Source organism: Ambystoma mexicanum (genome assembly GCF_040938575.1).
Source record: "Ambystoma mexicanum isolate Mex_15411 chromosome 12 unlocalized genomic scaffold, UKY_AmexF1_1 Mex_chr12_unloc.1, whole genome shotgun sequence".
Taxonomy (NCBI): domain Eukaryota; kingdom Metazoa; phylum Chordata; class Amphibia; order Caudata; family Ambystomatidae; genus Ambystoma; species Ambystoma mexicanum.
This window is the reverse complement of record NW_027182322.1, coordinates 13,714,808-13,733,942: the sequence shown is the minus strand read 5'-3', so window position 1 is coordinate 13,733,942 and position 19,135 is coordinate 13,714,808. Positions and strand designations below refer to the sequence as shown.

Genomic DNA, 19,135 nt, shown 5'->3' with positions numbered 1-19,135 from the left:
ATGGAAGGCAGACTGCTTTTGATTCAGTTGCATGCTGTATTAGATACATAGGTTCAACTTGGGTCAAATACTAAGATTAAAGCATCGGCCAAAAATAAACATTCCTCACATGCATAATGTTCCTTGTTTGAATAAGAAAGTAAAAAAGCGACTCTGGTGGGATTCGAACCCACAACCTTTGAATGACTGCCAATTCACTTAGAAGTCCAACGCGCTATCCATTGCGCCACAGAGCCATATGAAAACCGACTTTCGTACATTAAGGGATGATCGAAGTTTTGTCAATCCAGTGTTTACTTCACAACATATTATCAAGCCTTCTGGGATACATGAAAGAATGATTGTTTTCTGAAACATAAAATGTCTGTAGCAAGAATCGCAGTTCGGGGTGAAACCTTGAACTGCACCTTTGTTCGCTTGGGGAGAAATTCGGAGAATAGGTTATTACTGTATTTTCTTGCAAACTGAATACGTTTGGACAACAATTCCATACCTTAATAAAAAAGAACTGGATAAAAAGTGCAGACATACAATTGGTTAACAATACAAAAACACAAAGAGAATATACCATTAATAGCTTTGAAAGAAGATTTTACTTTATATGTCGCTAGAAACAAATGTCTGAGTGTAGGGTGTCGTGTTTTTGGTCTATCTCATTTACAGCTATTATAAAGACAATGTTTCTGAAGGAAGGATACATTAGAAAAGTGCCAGGTTTCTGGCAGTGATGTTGTATTGCTTATGAGCAATATGTTCCTGTTGCAATGGAAGTCAGACTGCTTTCGATTCAGTTGCATGCTGTATTAGATACATAGGTTCAACTTGGGTCAAATACTAAGATTAAAGCATCGGCCAAAAATAAACATTCCTCACATGCATAATGTTCCTTGTTTGAATAAGAAAGTAAAAAATGCAACTCTGGTGGGATCGAACCCACAACCTTTGAATGACTTTGCCAAGTCAATTAGAAGTCCAACGCGCTATCCACTGCGCCACAGAGCCAGATGAAAATCCACTTGAGTACAGTAAGGGATGATCGAAGTTTTGTCAATCCAGTGTTTACTTCACATCATATTATCAAGCCTTCTGCGATACAAGAAAGAATAATTGTTTTCTGAAACATAAAATGTCTGTAGAAGAATCACACTTCTGGGTGAAACCTTGAACTACACCTTTGTTCCTTTAGGGATAAATTCGGAGAATAGGGCATTACTGTATTTTCTTGCAAACTGAATACGTTTGGACAACAATTCCATACCTTAATAAAAAAGAACTGGATAAAAAGTGCAGACATACAATTGGTTAACAATACAAAAACACAAAGAGAATATACCATAAATAGCTTTGAAAGAAGATTTTACTTTATATGTCGCTAGAAACAAATGTCTGAGTGTAGGGTGTCGTGTTTTTGGTCTATCTCATTTACAGCTATTATAAAGACAATGTTTCTGAAGGAAGGATACATTAGAAAAGTGCCAAGTTTGTGGCAGTAATGTTGTATTGCTTATGAGCAATATGTTCCTGTTGCAAAGGAAGGCAGACTGCTTTCGATTCAGTTGCATGCTGTATTAGATACATAGGTTCAACTTGGGTCAAATACTAAGATTAAAGCATCGGCCAAAAATAAACATTCCTCACATGCATAATGTTCCTTGTTTGAATAAGAAAGTAAAAAATGCGACTCTGGTGGGATTCGAACCCACAACCTTTCAATGACTTTGCCAGTTCACTTAGAAGTCCAATGCGCTATCCATTGCGCCACAGAGCCAAATGAAAATCAATTTGCGTAAATTAAGGGATGATCGAAGTTTTGTCAATCCATTGTTTACTTCACATCATATTATCAAGCCTTCTGGGATACAAGAAAGAATAATTGTTTTCTGAAACATAAAATGTCTGTAGAAGAATCACACTTCTGGGTGAAACCTTGAACTACACCTTTGTTCCTTTAGGGATAAATTCGGAGAATAGGGTATTACTGTATTTTCTTGCAAACTGAATACGTTTGGACAACAATTCCATACCTTAATAGAAAAGAACTGGATAAAAAGTGCAGCCATACAATTGGTTAACAATACAAAAACACAAAGAGAATATACCATAAATAGCTTTGAAAGAAGATTTTACTTTATATGTCGCTAGAAACAAATGTCTGAGTGTAGGGTGTCGTGTTTTTGGTCTATCTCATTTACAGCTATTATAAAGACAATGTTTCTGAAGGAAGGATACATTAGGAAAGTGCAAAGTTTCTGGCAGTAATGTTGTATTGCTTATGAGCAATATGTTCCTGTTGCAATGGAAGGCAGACTGCTTTTGATTCAGTTGCATGCTGTATTAGATACATAGGTTCAACTTGGGTCAAATACTAAGATTAAAGCATCGGCCAAAAATAGACATTCCTCACATGCATAATGTTCCTTGTTTGAATAAGAAAGTCAAAAATGCGACTCTGGTGGGATTCAAACCCACAACCTTTGAATGACTTTGCACGTTCATTTAGAAGTCCAACGCGCTATCCATTGCGCCACAGAGCCAGATAAAAATCCAATTGCGTACAGTAAGGGATGATCGAAGTTTTGTCAATCCAATGTTTACTTCACATCATATTATCAAGCCTTCTGGGATACAAGAAAGAATAATTGTTTTCTGAAACATAAAATGTCTGTAGAAGAATCACACTTCTGGGTGAAACCTTGAACTACACCTTTGTTCGCTTGGGGAGAAATTCAGAGAATAGGGTAATACAGTATATTCTTGCCAAGTGAATTGGTTTGGACAACAATTCCATACCTTAATAAAAAAGAACTGGATAAAAAGTGCAGACATACAATTGGTTAACAATACAAAAACACAAAGAGAATATACCATAAATAGCTTTGAAAGAAGATTTTACTTTATATGTCGCTAGAAACAAATGTCTGAGTGTAGGGTGTCGTGTTTTTGGTCTATCTCATTTACAGCTATTATAAAGACAATGTTTCTGAAGGAAGGATACATTAGAAAAGTGCCAAGTTTGTGGCAGTAATGGTGTATTACTTATGAGCAATATGTTCCTGTTGCAATGGAAGGCAGACTGCTTTTCATTCAGTTGCATGCTGTATTAGATACATAGGTTCAACTTGGGTCAAATACTAAGATTAAAGCATCGGCCAAAAATAAACATTCCTCACATGCATAATGTTCCTTGTTTGAATAAGAAAGTAAAAAAAGCGACTCTGGTGGGATTCGAACCCACAACCTTTGAATGACTGCAAATTCACTTAGAAGTCCAACGTGCTATCCATTGCGCCACAGAGCCATATGAAAACCGACTTTCGTACATTAAGGGATGATCGAAGTTTTGTCAATCCAGTGTTTACTTCACATCATATTATCAAGCCTTCTGGGATACATGAAAGAATGATTGTTTTCTGAAACATAAAATGTCTGTAGCAAGAATCGCAGTTCGGGGTGAAACCTTGAACTGCACCTTTGTTCGCTTGGGGAGAAATTCGGAGAATAGGTTATTACTGTATTTTCTTGCAAACTGAATACGTTTGGACAACAATTCCATACCTTAATAAAAAAGAACTGGATAAAAAGTGCAGACATACAATTGGTTAACAATACAAAAACACAAAGAGAATATACCATTAATAGCTTTGAAAGAAGATTTTACTTTATATGTCGCTAGAAACAAATGTCTGAGTGTAGGGTGTCGTGTTTTTGGTCTATCTCATTTACAGCTATTATAAAGACAATGTTTCTGAAGGAAGGATACATTAGAAAAGTGCCAAGTTTCTGGCAGTGATGTTGTATTGCTTATGAGCAATATGTTCCTGTTGCAATGGAAGTCAGACTGCTTTCGATTCAGTTGCATGCTGTATTAGATACATAGGTTCAACTTGGGTCAAATACTAAGATTAAAGCATCGGCCAAAAATAAACATTCCTCACATGCATAATGTTCCTTGTTTGAATAAGAAAGTCAAAAATGCGACTCTGGTGGGATTCAAACCCACAACCTTTGAATGACTTTGCACGTTCATTTAGAAGTCCAACGCGCTATCCATTGCGCCACAGAGCCAGATAAAAATCCACTTGCGTACAGTAAGGGATGATCGAAGTTTTGTCAATCCAATGTTTACTTCACATCATATTATCAAGCCTTCTGGGATACAAGAAAGAATAATTGTTTTCTGAAACATAAAATGTCTGTAGAAGAATCACACTTCTGGGTGAAACCTTGAACTACACCTTTGTTCGCTTGGGGAGAAATTCAGAGAATAGGGTAATACAGTATATTCTTGCCAAGTGAATTGGTTTGGACAACAATTCCATACCTTAATAAAAAAGAACTGGATAAAAAGTGCAGACATACAATTGGTTAACAATACAAAAACACAAAGAGAATATACCATAAATAGCTTTGAAAGAAGATTTTACTTTATATGTCGCTAGAAACAAATGTCTGAGTGTAGGGTGTCGTGTTTTTGGTCTATCTCATTTACAGCTATTATAAAGACAATGTTTCTGAAGGAAGGATACATTAGAAAAGTGCCAAGTTTGTGGCAGTAATGGTGTATTACTTATGAGCAATATGTTCCTGTTGCAATGGAAGGCAGACTGCTTTTCATTCAGTTGCATGCTGTATTAGATACATAGGTTCAACTTGGGTCAAATACTAAGATTAAAGCATCGGCCAAAAATAAACATTCCTCACATGCATAATGTTCCTTGTTTGAATAAGAAAGTAAAAAAAGCGACTCTGGTGGGATTCGAACCCACAACCTTTGAATGACTGCAAATTCACTTAGAAGTCCAACGTGCTATCCATTGTGCCACAGAGCCATATGAAAACAGACTTTCGTACATTAAGGGATGATCGAAGTTTTGTCAATCCAGTGTTTACTTCACATCATATTATCAAGCCTTCTGGGATACATGAAAGAATGATTGTTTTCTGAAACATAAAATGTCTGTAGCAAGAATCGCAGTTCGGGGTGAAACCTTGAACTGCACCTTTGTTCGCTTGGGGAGAAATTCGGAGAATAGGTTATTACTGTATTTTCTTGCAAACTGAATACGTTTGGACAACAATTCCATACCTTAATAAAAAGAACTGGATAAAAAGTGCAGACATACAATTGGTTAACAATACAAAAACACAAAGAGAATATACCATTAATAGCTTTGAAAGAAGATTTTACTTTATATGTCGCTAGAAACAAATGTCTGAGTGTAGGGTGTCGTGTTTTTGGTCTATCTCATTTACAGCTATTATAAAGACAATGTTTCTGAAGGAAGGATACATTAGAAAAGTGCCAGGTTTCTGGCAGTGATGTTGTATTGCTTATGAGCAATATGTTCCTGTTGCAATGGAAGTCAGACTGCTTTCGATTCAGTTGCATGCTGTATTAGATACATAGGTTCAACTTGGGTCAAATACTAAGATTAAAGCATCGGCCAAAAATAAACATTCCTCACATGCATAATGTTCCTTGTTTGAATAAGAAAGTAAAAAATGCAACTCTGGTGGGATCGAACCCACAACCTTTGAATGACTTTGCCAAGTCAATTAGAAGTCCAACGCGCTATCCACTGCGCCACAGAGCCAGATGAAAATCCACTTGAGTACAGTAAGGGATGATCGAAGTTTTGTCAATCCAGTGTTTACTTCACATCATATTATCAAGCCTTCTGCGATACAAGAAAGAATAATTGTTTTCTGAAACATAAAATGTCTGTAGAAGAATCACACTTCTGGGTGAAACCTTGAACTACACCTTTGTTCCTTTAGGGATAAATTAGGAGAATAGGGTATTACTGTATTTTCTTGCAAACTGAATACGTTTGGACAACAATTCCATACCTTAATAGAAAAGAACTGGATAAAAAGTGCAGCCATACAATTGGTTAACAATACAAAAACACAAAGAGAATATACCATAAATAGCTTTGAAAGAAGATTTTACTTTATATGTCGCTAGAAACAAATGTCTGAGTGTAGGGTGTCGTGTTTTTGGTCTATCTCATTTACAGCTATTATAAAGACAATGTTTCTGAAGGAAGGATACATTAGGAAAGTGCAAAGTTTCTGGCAGTGATGTTGTATTGCTTATGAGCAATATGTTCCTGTTGCAATGGAAGGCAGACTGCTTTTGATTCAGTTGCATGCTGTATTAGATACAGAGGTTCAACTTGGGTAAAATACTAAGATTAAAGCATCGGCCAAAAATAGACATTCCTCACATGCATAATGTTCCTTGTTTGAATAAGAAAGTCAAAAATGCGACTCTGGTGGGATTCAAACCCACAACCTTTGAATGACTTTGCACGTTTACTTAGAAGTCCAACGCGCTATCCATTGCGCCACAGAGCCAGATAAAAATCCACTTGCGTACAGTAAGGGATGATCGAAGTTTTGTCAATCCAATGTTTACTTCACATCATATTATCAAGCCTTCTGGGATACAAGAAAGAATAATTGTTTTCTGAAACATAAAATGTCTGTAGAAGAATCACACTTCTGGGTGAAACCTTGAACTCCACCTTTGTTCGCTTGGGGAGAAATTCAGAGAATAGGGTATTACAGTATTTTCTTGCCAAGTGAATTGGTTTGGACAACAATTCCATACCTTAATAAAAAAGAACTGGATAAAAAGTGCAGACATACAATTGGTTAACAATACAAAAACACAAAGAGAATATACCATAAATAGCTTTGAAAGAAGATTTTACTTTATATGTCGCTAGAAACAAATGTCTGAGTGTAGGGTGTCGTGTTTTTGGTCTATCTCATTTACAGCTATTATAAAGACAATGTTTCTGAAGGAAGGATACATTAGGAAAGTGCAAAGTTTCTGGCAGTGATGTTGTATTGCTTATGAGCAATATGTTCCTGTTGCAATGGAAGGCAGACTGCTTTTGATTCAGTTGCATGCTGTATTAGATACATAGGTTCAACTTGGGTCAAATACTAAGATTAAAGCATCGGCCAAAAATAGACATTCCTCACATGCATAATGTTCCTTGTTTGAATAAGAAAGTCAAAAATGCGACTCTGGTGGGATTCAAACCCACAACCTTTGAATGACTTTGCACGTTTACTTAGAAGTCCAACGCGCTATCCATTGCGCCACAGAGCCAGATAAAAATCCACTTGCGTACAGTAAGGGATGATCGAAGTTTTGTCAATCCAATGTTTACTTCACATCATATTATCAAGCCTTCTGGGATACAAGAAAGAATAATTGTTTTCTGAAACATAAAATGTCTGTAGAAGAATCACACTTCTGGGTGAAACCTTGAACTACACCTTTGTTCGCTTGGGGAGAAATTCAGAGAATAGGGTAATACAGTATATTCTTGCCAAGTGAATTGGTTTGGACAACAATTCCATACCTTAATAAAAAAGAACTGGATAAAAAGTGCAGACATACAATTGGTTAACAATACAAAAACACAAAGAGAATATACCATAAATAGCTTTGAAAGAAGATTTTACTTTATATGTCGCTAGAAACAAATGTCTGAGTGTAGGGTGTCGTGTTTTTGGTCTATCTCATTTACAGCTATTATAAAGACAATGTTTCTGAAGGAAGGATACATTAGAAAAGTGCCAAGTTTGTGGCAGTAATGGTGTATTACTTATGAGCAATATGTTCCTGTTGCAATGGAAGGCAGACTGCTTTTCATTCAGTTGCATGCTGTATTAGATACATAGGTTCAACTTGGGTCAAATACTAAGATTAAAGCATCGGCCAAAAATAAACATTCCTCACATGCATAATGTTCCTTGTTTGAATAAGAAAGTAAAAAAAGCGACTCTTGTGGGATTCGAACCCACAACCTTTGAATGACTGCAAATTCACTTAGAAGTCCAACGTGCTATCCATTGCGCCACAGAGCCATATGAAAACCGACTTTCGTACATTAAGGGATGATCGAAGTTTTGTCAATCCAGTGTTTACTTCACATCATATTATCAAGCCTTCTGGGATACATGAAAGAATGATTGTTTTCTGAAACATAAAATGTCTGTAGCAAGAATCGCAGTTCGGGGTGAAACCTTGAACTGCACCTTTGTTCGCTTGGGGAGAAATTCGGAGAATAGGTTATTACTGTATTTTCTTGCAAACTGAATACGTTTGGACAACAATTCCATACCTTAATAAAAAAGAACTGGATAAAAAGTGCAGACATACAATTGGTTAACAATACAAAAACACAAAGAGAATATACCATAAATAGCTTTGAAAGAAGATTTTACTTTATATGTCGCTAGAAACAAATGTCTGAGTGTAGGGTGTCGTGTTTTTGGTCTATCTCATTTACAGCTATTATAAAGACAATGTTTCTGAAGGAAGGATACATTAGAAAAGTGCCAAGTTTCTGGCAGTGATGTTGTATTGCTTATGAGCAATATGTTCCTGTTGCAATGGAAGTCAGACTGCTTTCGATTCAGTTGCATGCTGTATTAGATACATAGGTTCAACTTGGGTCAAATACTAAGATTAAAGCATCGGCCAAAAATAAACATTCCTCACATGCATAATGTTCCTTGTTTGAATAAGAAAGTCAAAAATGCGACTCTGGTGGGATTCAAACCCACAACCTTTGAATGACTTTGCACGTTCATTTAGAAGTCCAACGCGCTATCCATTGCGCCACAGAGCCAGATAAAAATCCACTTGCGTACAGTAAGGGATGATCGAAGTTTTGTCAATCCAATGTTTACCTCACATCATATTATCAAGCCTTCTGGGATACAAGAAAGAATAATTGTTTTCTGAAACATAAAATGTCTGTAGAAGAATCACACTTCTGGGTGAAACCTTGAACTACACCTTTGTTCGCTTGGGGAGAAATTCAGAGAATAGGGTAATACAGTATATTCTTGCCAAGTGAATTGGTTTGGACAACAATTCCATACCTTAATAAAAAAGAACTGGATAAAAAGTGCAGACATACAATTGGTTAACAATACAAAAACACAAAGAGAATATACCATAAATAGCTTTGAAAGAAGATTTTACTTTATATGTCGCTAGAAACAAATGTCTGAGTGTAGGGTGTCGTGTTTTTGGTCTATCTCATTTACAGCTATTATAAAGACAATGTTTCTGAAGGAAGGATACATTAGAAAAGTGCCAAGTTTGTGGCAGTAATGGTGTATTACTTATGAGCAATATGTTCCTGTTGCAATGGAAGGCAGACTGCTTTTCATTCAGTTGCATGCTGTATTAGATACATAGGTTCAACTTGGGTCAAATACTAAGATTAAAGCATCGGCCAAAAATAAACATTCCTCACATGCATAATGTTCCTTGTTTGAATAAGAAAGTAAAAAAAGCGACTCTGGTGGGATTCGAACCCACAACCTTTGAATGACTGCAAATTCACTTAGAAGTCCAACGTGCTATCCATTGCGCCACAGAGCCATATGAAAACCGACTTTCGTACATTAAGGGATGATCGAAGTTTTGTCAATCCAGTGTTTACTTCACATCATATTATCAAGCCTTCTGGGATACATGAAAGAATGATTGTTTTCTGAAACATAAAATGTCTGTAGCAAGAATCGCAGTTCGGGGTGAAACCTTGAACTGCACCTTTGTTCGCTTGGGGAGAAATTCGGAGAATAGATTATTACTGTATTTTCTTGCAAACTGAATACGTTTGGACAACAATTCCATACCTTAATAAAAAGAACTGGATAAAAAGTGCAGACATACAATTGGTTAACAATACAAAAACACAAAGAGAATATACCATTAATAGCTTTGAAAGAAGATTTTACTTTATATGTCGCTAGAAACAAATGTCTGAGTGTAGGGTGTCGTGTTTTTGGTCTATCTCATTTACAGCTATTATAAAGACAATGTTTCTGAAGGAAGGATACATTAGAAAAGTGCCAGGTTTCTGGCAGTGATGTTGTATTGCTTATGAGCAATATGTTCCTGTTGCAATGGAAGTCAGACTGCTTTCGATTCAGTTGCATGCTGTATTAGATACATAGGTTCAACTTGGGTCAAATACTAAGATTAAAGCATCGGCCAAAAATAAACATTCCTCACATGCATAATGTTCCTTGTTTGAATAAGAAAGTAAAAAATGCAACTCTGGTGGGATCAAACCCACAACCTTTGAATGACTTTGCCAAGTCAATTAGAAGTCCAACGCGCTATCCACTGCGCCACAGAGCCAGATGAAAATCCACTTGAGTACAGTAAGGGATGATCGAAGTTTTGTCAATCCAGTGTTTACTTCACATCATATTATCAAGCCTTCTGCGATACAAGAAAGAATAATTGTTTTCTGAAACATAAAATGTCTGTAGAAGAATCACACTTCTGGGTGAAACCTTGAACTACACCTTTGTTCCTTTAGGGATAAATTAGGAGAATAGGGTATTACTGTATTTTCTTGCAAACTGAATACGTTTGGACAACAATTCCATACCTTAATAGAAAAGAACTGGATAAAAAGTGCAGCCATACAATTGGTTAACAATACAAAAACACAAAGAGAATATACCATAAATAGCTTTGAAAGAAGATTTTACTTTATATGTCGCTAGAAACAAATGTCTGAGTGTAGGGTGTCGTGTTTTTGGTCTATCTCATTTACAGCTATTATAAAGACAATGTTTCTGAAGGAAGGATACATTAGGAAAGTGCAAAGTTTCTGGCAGTGATGTTGTATTGCTTATGAGCAATATGTTCCTGTTGCAATGGAAGGCAGACTGCTTTTGATTCAGTTGCATGCTGTATTAGATACAGAGGTTCAACTTGGGTAAAATACTAAGATTAAAGCATCGGCCAAAAATAGACATTCCTCACATGCATAATGTTCCTTGTTTGAATAAGAAAGTCAAAAATGCGACTCTGGTGGGATTCAAACCCACAACCTTTGAATGACTTTGCACGTTTACTTAGAAGTCCAACGCGCTATCCATTGCGCCACAGAGCCAGATAAAAATCCACTTGCGTACAGTAAGGGATGATCGAAGTTTTGTCAATCCAATGTTTACTTCACATCATATTATCAAGCCTTCTGGGATACAAGAAAGAATAATTGTTTTCTGAAACATAAAATGTCTGTAGAAGAATCACACTTCTGGGTGAAACCTTGAACTACACCTTTGTTCGCTTGGGGAGAAATTCAGAGAATAGGGTATTACAGTATTTTCTTGCCAAGTGAATTGGTTTGGACAACAATTCCATACCTTAATAAAAAAGAACTGGATAAAAAGTGCAGACATACAATTGGTTAACAATACAAAAACACAAAGAGAATATACCATAAATAGCTTTGAAAGAAGATTTTACTTTATATGTCGCTAGAAACAAATGTCTGAGTGTAGGGTGTCGTGTTTTTGGTCTATCTCATTTACAGCTATTATAAAGACAATGTTTCTGAAGGAAGGATACATTAGGAAAGTGCAAAGTTTCTGGCAGTGATGTTGTATTGCTTATGAGCAATATGTTCCTGTTGCAATGGAAGGCAGACTGCTTTTGATTCAGTTGCATGCTGTATTAGATACATAGGTTCAACTTGGGTCAAATACTAAGATTAAAGCATCGGCCAAAAATAGACATTCCTCACATGCATAATGTTCCTTGTTTGAATAAGAAAGTCAAAAATGCGACTCTGGTGGGATTCAAACCCACAACCTTTGAATGACTTTGCACGTTTACTTAGAAGTCCAACGCACTATCCATTGCGCCACAGAGCCAGATAAAAATCCACTTGCGTACAGTAAGGGATGATCGAAGTTTTGTCAATCCAATGTTTACTTCACATCATATTATCAAGCCTTCTGGGATACATGAAAGAATAATTGTTTTCTGAAACATAAAATGTCTGTAGAAGAATCACACTTCTGGGTGAAACCTTGAACTACACCTTTGTTCGCTTGGGGAGAAATTCAGAGAATAGGGTATTACAGTATTTTCTTGCCAAGTGAATTGGTTTGGACAACAATTCCATACCTTAATAAAAAAGAACTGGATAAAAAGTGCAGACATACAATTGGTTAACAATACAAAAACACAAAGAGAATATACCATAAATAGCTTTGAAAGAAGATTTTACTTTATATGTCGCTAGAAACAAATGTCTGAGTGTAGGGTGTCGTGTTTTTGGTCTATCCCATTTACAGCTATTATAAAGACAATGTTTCTGAAGGAAGGATACATTAGAAAAGTGCCAAGTTTGTGGCAGTAATGTTGTATTACTTATGAGCAATATGTTCCTGTTGCAATGGAAGGCAGACTGCTTTTGATTCAGTTGCATGCTGTATTAGATACATAGGTTCAACTTGGGTCAAATACTAAGATTAAAGCATCGGCCAAAAATAAACATTCCTCACATGCATAATGTTCCTTGTTTGAATAAGAAAGTAAAAAATGCGACTCTGGTGGGATTCGAACCCACAACCTTTGAATGACTTTGTCAATTCACTTAGAAGTCCAACATCCATTGCGCCACAAAGCCAGATGAAAATCCACTTGCGTACAGTAAGGGATGATCGAAGTTTTGTCAATCCAGTGTTTACTTCACATCACATTATCAAGCCTTCTGGGATACATGAAAGAATGATTGTTTTCTGAAACATAAAATGTCTGTAGCTAGAATCACACTTCTGTGTGAAACCTTGAACTGCACCTTTGTTCGCTTGGGGAGAAATTCAGAGAATAGGGTATTACAGTATTTTCTTGCCAAGTGAATATGTTTGGACAACAATTCCATACCTTAATAAAAAAGAACTGGATAAAAAGTGCAGACATACAATTGGTTAACAATACAAAAACACAAAGAGAATATACCATAAATAGCTTTGAAAGAAGATTTTACTTTATATGTCGCTAGAAACAAATGTCTGAGTGTAGGGTGTCGTGTTTTTGGTCTATCTCATTTACAGCTATTATAAAGACAATGTTTCTGAAGGAAGGATACATTAGAAAAGTGCCAAGTTTGTGGCAGTAATGTTGTATTGCTTATGAGCAATAAGTTCCTGTTGCAAAGGAAGGCAGACTGCTTTCGATTCAGTTGCATGCTGTATTAGATACATAGGTTCAACTTGGGTCAAATACTAAGATTAAAGCATCGGCCAAAAATAAACATTCCTCACATGCATAATGTTCCTTGTTTGAATAAGAAAGTAAAAAAGCGACTCTGGTGGGATTCGAACCCACAACCTTTGAATGACTGCCAATTCACTTAGAAGTCCAACGCGCTATCCATTGCGCCACAGAGCCATATGAAAATCGACTTTCGTACATTAAGGGATGATCGAAGTTTTGTCAATCCAGTGTTTACTTCACATCATATTATCAAGCCTTCTGGGATACATGAAAGAATGATTGTTTTCTGAAACATAAAATGTCTGTAGCAAGAATCGCAGTTCGGGGTGAAACCTTGAACTGCACCTTTGTTCGCTTGGGGAGAAATTCGGAGAATAGGTTATTACTGTATTTTCTTGCAAACTGAATACGTTTGGACAACAATTCCATACCTTAATAAAAAAGAACTGGATAAAAAGTGCAGACATACAATTGGTTAACAATACAAAAACACAAAGAGAATATACCATTAATAGCTTTGAAAGAAGATTTTACTTTATATGTCGCTAGAAACAAATGTCTGAGTGTAGGGTGTCGTGTTTTTGGTCTATCTCATTTACAGCTATTATAAAGACAATGTTTCTGAAGGAAGGATACATTAGAAAAGTGCCAAGTTTCTGGCAGTGATGTTGTATTGCTTATGAGCAATATGTTCCTGTTGCAATGGAAGTCAGACTGCTTTCGATTCAGTTGCATGCTGTATTAGATACATAGGTTCATCTTGGGTCAAATACTAAGATTAAAGCATCGGCCAAAAATAAACATTCCTCACATGCATAATGTTCCTTGTTTGAATAAGAAAGTAAAAAATGCAACTCTGGTGGGATCGAACCCACAACCTTTGAATGACTTTGCCAAGTCACTTAGAAGTCAAACGCGCTATCCACTGCGCCACAGAGCCAGATGAAAATCCACTTGAGTACAGTAAGGGATGATCGAAGTTTTGTCAATCCAGTGTTTACTTCACATCATATTATCAAGCCTTCTGCGATACAAGAAAGAATAATTGTTTTCTGAAACATAAAATGTCTGTAGAAGAATCACACTTCTGGGTGAAACCTTGAACTACACCTTTGTTCCTTTAGGGATAAATTCGGAGAATAGGGCATTACTGTATTTTCTTGCAAACTGAATACGTTTGGACAACAATTCCATACCTTAATAAAAAAGAACTGGATCAAAAGTGCAGCCATACAATTGGTTAACAATACAAAAACACAAATAGAATATACCATAAATAGCTTTGAAAGAAGATTTTACTTTATATGTCGCTAGAAACAAATGTCTGAGTGTAGGGTGTCGTGTTTTTGGTCTATCTCATTTACAGCTATTATAAAGACAATGTTTCTGAAGGAAGGATACATTAGAAAAGTGCCAAGTTTCTGGCAGTGATGTTGTATTGCTTATGAGCAATATGTTCCTGTTGCAATGGAAGGCAGACTGCTTTTGATTCAGTTGCATGCTGTATTCGATACATAGATTCAACTTGGGTCAAATACTGAGATTAAAGCATCGGCCAAAAATAAACATTCCTCACATGCATAATGTTCCTTGTTTGAATAAGAAAGTAAAAAATGCGACTCTGGTGGGATTCGAACCCACAACCTTTGAATGACTTTGCCAATTCACTTAGAAGTCCAACGCGCTATACATTGCGCCACAGAGCCAGATGAAAATCAACTTGCGTAAATTAAGGAATGATCGAAGTTTTGTCAATCCAGTGTTTACTTCACATCATATTATCAAGCCTTCTGGGATACAAGAAAGAATAATTGTTTTCTGAAACATAAAATGTCTGTAGAAGAATCACACTTCTGGGTGAAACCTTGAACTACACCTTTGTTCCTTTAGGGATAAATTCGGAGAATAGGGTATTACTGTATTTTCTTGCAAACTGAATACGTTTGGACAACAATTCCATACCTTAATAGAAAAGAACTGGATAAAAAGTGCAGCCATACAATTGGTTAACAATACAAAAACACAAAGAGAATATACCATAAATAGCTTTGAAAGAAGATTTTACTTTATATGTCGCTAGAAACAAATGTCTGAGTGTAGGGTGTCGTGTTTTTGGTCTATCTCATTTACACTATTATAAAGACAATGTTTCTGAAGGAAGGATACATTAGGAAAGTGCAATGTTTCTGGCAGTGATGTTGTATTGCTTATGAGCAATATGTTCCTGTTGCAATGGAAGGCAGACTGCTTTTGATTCAGTTGCATGCTGTATCAGATACATAGGTCCAACTTGGGTCAAATACTAAGATTAAAGCATCGGCCAAAAATAAACATTCCTCACATGCATAATGTTCCTTGTTTGAATAAGAAAGTAAAAAATGCGACTCTGGTGGGATTCGAACCCACAACCTTTGAATGACTTTGCCAATTCACTTAGAAGTCCAACGCGCTATCCATTGCGCCACAGAGCCAGATGAAAACCAACTTGCGTAAATTAAGGGATGATCGAAGTTTTGTCAATCCAGTGTTTACTTCACATCATATTATCAAGCCTTCTGGGATACAAGAAATAATAATTGTTTTCTGAAACATAAAATGTCTGTAGAAGAATCACACTTCTGGGTGAAACCTTGAACTACAACTTTGTTCCTTTAGGGATAAATTCGGAGAATAGGGTATTACTGTATTTTCTTGCAAACTGAATACGTTTGGACAACAATTCCATACCTTAATAGAAAAGAACTGGATAAAAAGTGCAGCCATACAATTGGTTAACAATACAAAAACACAAAGAGAATATACCATAAATAGCTTTGAAAGAAGATTTTACTTTATATGTCGCTAGAAACAAATGTCTGAGTGTAGGGTGTCGTGTTTTTGGTCTATCTCATTTACAGCTATTATAAAGACAATGTTTCTGAAGGAAGGATACATTAGGAAAGTGCAAAGTTTGTGGCAGTAATGTTGTATTGCTTATGAGCAATATGTTCCTGTTGCAATGGAAGGCAGACTGCTTTTGATTCAGTTGCATGCTGTATTAGATACATAGGTTCAACTTGGGTCAAATACTAAGATTAAAGCATCGGCCAAAAATAGACATTCCTCACATGCATAATGTTCCTTGTTTGAATAAGAAAGTCAAAAATGCGACTCTGGTGGGATTCAAACCCACAACCTTTGAATGACTTTGCACGTTCATTTAGAAGTCCAACGCGCTATCCATTGCGCCACAGAGCCAGATAAAAATCCACTTGCGTACAGTAAGGGATGATCGAAGTTTTGTCAATCCAATGTTTACTTCACATCATATTATCAAGCCTTCTGGGATACAAGAAAGAATAATTGTTTTCTGAAACATAAAATGTCTGTAGAAGAATCACACTTCTGGGTGAAACCTTGAACTACACCTTTGTTCGCTTGGGGAGAAATTCAGAGAATAGGGTAATACAGTATATTCTTGCCAAGTGAATTGGTTTGGACAACAATTCCATACCTTAATAAAAAAGAACTGGATAAAAAGTGCAGACATACAATTGGTTAACAATACAAAAACACAAAGAGAATATACCATAAATAGCTTTGAAAGAAGATTTTACTTTATATGTCGCTAGAAACAAATGTCTGAGTGTAGGGTGTCGTGTTTTTGGTCTATCTCATTTACAGCTATTATAAAGACAATGTTTCTGAAGGAAGGATACATTAGAAAAGTGCCAAGTTTGTGGCAGTAATGGTGTATTACTTATGAGCAATATGTTCCTGTTGCAATGGAAGGCAGACTGCTTTTGATTCAGTTGCATGCTGTATTAGATACATAGGTTCAACTTGGGTCAAATACTAAGATTAAAGCATCGGCCAAAAATAAACATTCCTCACATGCATAATGTTCCTTGTTTGAATAAGAAAGTAAAAAAGCGACTCTGGTGGGATTCGAACCCACAACCTTTGAATGACTGCCAATTCACTTAGAAGTCCAACGCGCTATCCATTGCGCCACAGAGCCATACGAAAACCGACTTTCGTACATTAAGGGATGATCGAAGTTTTGTCAATCCAGTGTTTACTTCACATCATATTATCAAGCCTTCTGGGATACATGAAAGAATGATTGTTTTCTGAAACATAAAATGTCTGTAGCAAGAATCGCAGTTCGGGGTGAAACCTTGAACTGCACCTTTGTTCGCTTGGGGAGAAATTCGGAGAATAGGTTATTACTGTATTTTCTTGCAAACTGAACACGTTTGGACAACAATTCCATACCTTAATAAAAAGAACTGGATAAAAAGTGCAGACATACAATTGGTTAACAATACAAAAACACAAAGAGAATATACCATTAATAGCTTTGAAAGAAGATTTTACTTTATATGTCGCTAGAAACAAATGTCTGAGTGTAGGGTGTCGTGTTTTTGGTCTATCTCATTTACAGCTATTATAAAGACAATGTTTCTGAAGGAAGGATACATTAGAAAAGTGCCAGGTTTCTGGCAGTGATGTTGTATTGCTTATGAGCAATATGTTCCTGTTGCAATGGAAGTCAGACTGCTTTCGATTCAGTTGCATGCTGTATTAGATACATAGGTTCAACTTGGGTCAAATACTAAGATTAAAGCATCGGCCAAAAATAAACATTCCTCACATGCATAATGTTCCTTGTTTGAATAAGAAAGTAAAAAATGCAACTCTGGTGGGATCGAACCCACAACCTTTGAATGACTTTGCCAAGTCAATTAGAAGTCCAACGCGCTATCCACTGCGCCACAGAGCCAGATGAAAATCCACTTGAGTACAGTAAGGGATGATCGAAGTTTTGTCAATCCAGTGTTTACTTCACATCATATTATCAAGCCTTCTGCGATACAAGAAAGAATAATTGTTTTCTGAAACATAAAATGTCTGTAGAAGAATCACACTTCTGGGTGAAACCTTGAACTACACCTTTGTTCCTTTAGGGATAAATTAGGAGAATAGGGTATTACTGTATTTTCTTGCAAACTGAATACGTTTGGACAACAATTCCATACCTTAATAGAAAAGAACTGGATAAAAAGTGCAGCCATACAATTGGTTAACAATACAAAAACACAAAGAGAATATACCATAAATAGCTTTGAAAGAAGATTTTACTTTATATGTCGCTAGAAACAAATGTCTGAGTGTAGGGTGTCGTGTTTTTGGTCTATCTCATTTACAGCTATTATAAAGACAATGTTTCTGAAGGAAGGATACATTAGGAAAGTGCAAAGTTTCTGGCAGTGATGTTGTATTGCTTATGAGCAATATGTTCCTGTTGCAATGGAAGGCAGACTGCTTTTGATTCAGTTGCATGCTGTATTAGATACAGAGGTTCAACTTGGGTAAAATACTAAGATTAAAGCATCGGCCAAAAATAGACATTCCTCACATGCATAATGTTCCTTGTTTGAATAAGAAAGTCAAAAATGCGACTCTGGTGGGATTCAAACCCACAACCTTTGAATGACTTTGCACGTTTACTTAGAAGTCCAACGCGCTATCCATTGCGCCACAGAGCCAGATAAAAATCCACTTGCGTACAGTAAGGGATGATCGAAGTTTTGTCAATCCAATGTTTACTTCACATCATATTATCAAGCCTTCTGGGATACAAGAAAGAATAATTGTTTTCTGAAACATAAAATGTCTGTAGAAGAATCACACTTCTGGGTGAAACCTTGAACTACACCTTTGTTCGCTTGGGGAGAAATTCAGAGAATAGGGTATTACAGTATTTTCTTGCCAAGTGAATTGGTTTGGACAACAATTCCATACCTTAATAAAAAAGAACTGGATAAAAAGTGCAGACATACAATTGGTTAACAATACAAAAACACAAAGAGAATATACCATAAATAGCTTTGAAAGAAGATTTTACTTTATATGTCGCTAGAAACAAATGTCTGAGTGTAGGGTGTCGTGTTTTTGGTCTATCTCATTTACAGCTATTATAAAGACAATGTTTCTGAAGGAAGGATACATTAGGAAAGTGCAATGTTTCTGGCAGTGATGTTGTATTGCTTATGAGCAATATGTTCCTGTTGCAATGGAAGG

At 36.2% G+C, this 19,135-nt stretch overlaps 15 non-coding genes across 15 annotated transcripts; all 15 read right to left on the bottom strand.

The window, feature by feature from the left end:
• Positions 1 to 148: 148 nt before the first annotated feature.
• Positions 149 to 236, bottom strand: TRNAR-UCU (transfer RNA arginine (anticodon UCU)). The gene is given in 2 exon segments: positions 149 to 184; positions 200 to 236. It is a non-coding gene; the product is annotated as a tRNA-Arg (tRNA).
• Positions 237 to 1,678: 1,442 nt separating this feature from the next.
• TRNAR-UCU (transfer RNA arginine (anticodon UCU)) lies at positions 1,679 to 1,768 on the bottom strand. Its single transcript is given in 2 exon segments — positions 1,679 to 1,714; positions 1,732 to 1,768. It is a non-coding gene; the product is annotated as a tRNA-Arg (tRNA).
• Positions 1,769 to 2,444: 676 nt separating this feature from the next.
• TRNAR-UCU (transfer RNA arginine (anticodon UCU)) lies at positions 2,445 to 2,534 on the bottom strand. Its single transcript is given in 2 exon segments — positions 2,445 to 2,480; positions 2,498 to 2,534. It is a non-coding gene; the product is annotated as a tRNA-Arg (tRNA).
• A 676-nt stretch (positions 2,535 to 3,210) lies between these two features.
• On the bottom strand, positions 3,211 to 3,298 carry TRNAR-UCU (transfer RNA arginine (anticodon UCU)). Its single transcript is given in 2 exon segments — positions 3,211 to 3,246; positions 3,262 to 3,298. It is a non-coding gene; the product is annotated as a tRNA-Arg (tRNA).
• A 677-nt stretch (positions 3,299 to 3,975) lies between these two features.
• TRNAR-UCU (transfer RNA arginine (anticodon UCU)) lies at positions 3,976 to 4,065 on the bottom strand. Its single transcript is given in 2 exon segments — positions 3,976 to 4,011; positions 4,029 to 4,065. It is a non-coding gene; the product is annotated as a tRNA-Arg (tRNA).
• Positions 4,066 to 6,270: 2,205 nt separating this feature from the next.
• TRNAR-UCU (transfer RNA arginine (anticodon UCU)) lies at positions 6,271 to 6,360 on the bottom strand. The gene is given in 2 exon segments: positions 6,271 to 6,306; positions 6,324 to 6,360. It is a non-coding gene; the product is annotated as a tRNA-Arg (tRNA).
• A 676-nt stretch (positions 6,361 to 7,036) lies between these two features.
• On the bottom strand, positions 7,037 to 7,126 carry TRNAR-UCU (transfer RNA arginine (anticodon UCU)). Its single transcript is given in 2 exon segments — positions 7,037 to 7,072; positions 7,090 to 7,126. It is a non-coding gene; the product is annotated as a tRNA-Arg (tRNA).
• Positions 7,127 to 8,567: 1,441 nt separating this feature from the next.
• On the bottom strand, positions 8,568 to 8,657 carry TRNAR-UCU (transfer RNA arginine (anticodon UCU)). Its single transcript is given in 2 exon segments — positions 8,568 to 8,603; positions 8,621 to 8,657. It is a non-coding gene; the product is annotated as a tRNA-Arg (tRNA).
• A 676-nt stretch (positions 8,658 to 9,333) lies between these two features.
• TRNAR-UCU (transfer RNA arginine (anticodon UCU)) lies at positions 9,334 to 9,421 on the bottom strand. The gene is given in 2 exon segments: positions 9,334 to 9,369; positions 9,385 to 9,421. It is a non-coding gene; the product is annotated as a tRNA-Arg (tRNA).
• Positions 9,422 to 10,862: 1,441 nt separating this feature from the next.
• On the bottom strand, positions 10,863 to 10,952 carry TRNAR-UCU (transfer RNA arginine (anticodon UCU)). The gene is given in 2 exon segments: positions 10,863 to 10,898; positions 10,916 to 10,952. It is a non-coding gene; the product is annotated as a tRNA-Arg (tRNA).
• A 2,203-nt stretch (positions 10,953 to 13,155) lies between these two features.
• On the bottom strand, positions 13,156 to 13,243 carry TRNAR-UCU (transfer RNA arginine (anticodon UCU)). The gene is given in 2 exon segments: positions 13,156 to 13,191; positions 13,207 to 13,243. It is a non-coding gene; the product is annotated as a tRNA-Arg (tRNA).
• Positions 13,244 to 15,450: 2,207 nt separating this feature from the next.
• Positions 15,451 to 15,540, bottom strand: TRNAR-UCU (transfer RNA arginine (anticodon UCU)). The gene is given in 2 exon segments: positions 15,451 to 15,486; positions 15,504 to 15,540. It is a non-coding gene; the product is annotated as a tRNA-Arg (tRNA).
• A 676-nt stretch (positions 15,541 to 16,216) lies between these two features.
• On the bottom strand, positions 16,217 to 16,306 carry TRNAR-UCU (transfer RNA arginine (anticodon UCU)). The gene is given in 2 exon segments: positions 16,217 to 16,252; positions 16,270 to 16,306. It is a non-coding gene; the product is annotated as a tRNA-Arg (tRNA).
• A 675-nt stretch (positions 16,307 to 16,981) lies between these two features.
• TRNAR-UCU (transfer RNA arginine (anticodon UCU)) lies at positions 16,982 to 17,069 on the bottom strand. The gene is given in 2 exon segments: positions 16,982 to 17,017; positions 17,033 to 17,069. It is a non-coding gene; the product is annotated as a tRNA-Arg (tRNA).
• A 1,441-nt stretch (positions 17,070 to 18,510) lies between these two features.
• On the bottom strand, positions 18,511 to 18,600 carry TRNAR-UCU (transfer RNA arginine (anticodon UCU)). The gene is given in 2 exon segments: positions 18,511 to 18,546; positions 18,564 to 18,600. It is a non-coding gene; the product is annotated as a tRNA-Arg (tRNA).
• Between the last annotated feature and the right edge of the window lie 535 nt (positions 18,601 to 19,135).